Consider the following 1,334-nt stretch of genomic DNA (forward strand, 5'->3'; position numbering starts at 1 on the left):
TCCACATCGAGGTTTGCAAGAATTTACGAGAGACAAAACTTCTAAAAGCTTGGAGGGCTGCCCCAGCCTTTTGTAGGACATACTTCTTGTGCCTTTCCTCAATCTTAAATCCCAACTGCAAAACAACCAAGTCGACTTGTGAGAAGAACATATATCATAAACAAGTTTAAAATAATAATCAAAGTGATAATATCTTACTGTTATAGTATTCCATACTGCATCCCTTATTGCAAGAGTTTCATTCTTCCATGACTTTAAATTGATAGGCACATAGGACTTCATCGCCACCCCGATATAACTGATAAAATTATTACTGTCAACTACTTGATTTTTATTATTCCACTTCATAGTAAACTTTTTTCCCTTCATTTCTTGTTTTTGTCACCTGCTCCATCACAACCAACACCTTCTTTATTGTTCTTCCTCCTTATTAATCACATTTTGCCCGCTATCATCATTTTGCCTGCTAGGACTACTAGATTTAGATCTAGTATCTAGACAGTCACCCTCAGTAGCCATTTACCTTTGAAGACATTAATAATCAAGATTAAATAAAGAAATAATAATTCAAACAAGAGCAACATCTTAACAAGATTAAATAAAAAATATAAAAATGAAAAAATAGTAAGTCAAAAATAGTCATTTACCTATTTATTTAGTTCTTTTCCTTTTTCTTGTCTTAACTACTTTTTTAACTAATTCTTTCTTAACTTTACTTCTTTAGTTGAATTGATTTCCCCTTCTTAGAAATCCAAATGGTCTTATTGTGATCATGTTTTATGTAGAAAGCACCATCTTCAATATTGTCTAAGCTATCATCATTTTCAAATGATGTCCTATGAAATGGATTAACCTCAACCTCATCATTTTTTTGTTTTGTTCATTTTCATCACTTTCTACAGCTTCCATTTCTTCAACTTCCTTGTTACTCCACAAAACAATAGACCATTCCTTATCAGCAGGATCATTGACATAAAAAACTTGTTTAGCTTGAGATGGATAAATGAAAGAATCTTCTTTATACCCTTCCTTCTTTAGATTCACCCTAATCAACCCAAAGTTATTGACATCCAACCCATTATTATTTTCAACCCACTTGCAACCAAAGACTGGAACTCACAAGGAGATATAATCTAATTCCCAAATGTGCTCAATTACCTCAAAGTAAAGCATTCTAGCATAAATGAGTTTTTTATCTTTTGCACTGAAAATGTGCATGCCATCAGCTATGTTAGATATACCACTATTTTGCATCGTGCTTCGATCATCATGCTCCTTCATGTAGAACTTATACCCATTGATGATATAGCTCGCCTAAGAGAGGATATGTTTGT

The sequence above is a fragment of the Prosopis cineraria genome, unplaced genomic scaffold (genome assembly GCF_029017545.1).
Source record: "Prosopis cineraria cultivar Desert tree isolate PC_DT_omini unplaced genomic scaffold, ASM2901754v1 PC6, whole genome shotgun sequence".
Taxonomy (NCBI): Eukaryota; Viridiplantae; Streptophyta; class Magnoliopsida; order Fabales; family Fabaceae; genus Prosopis; species Prosopis cineraria.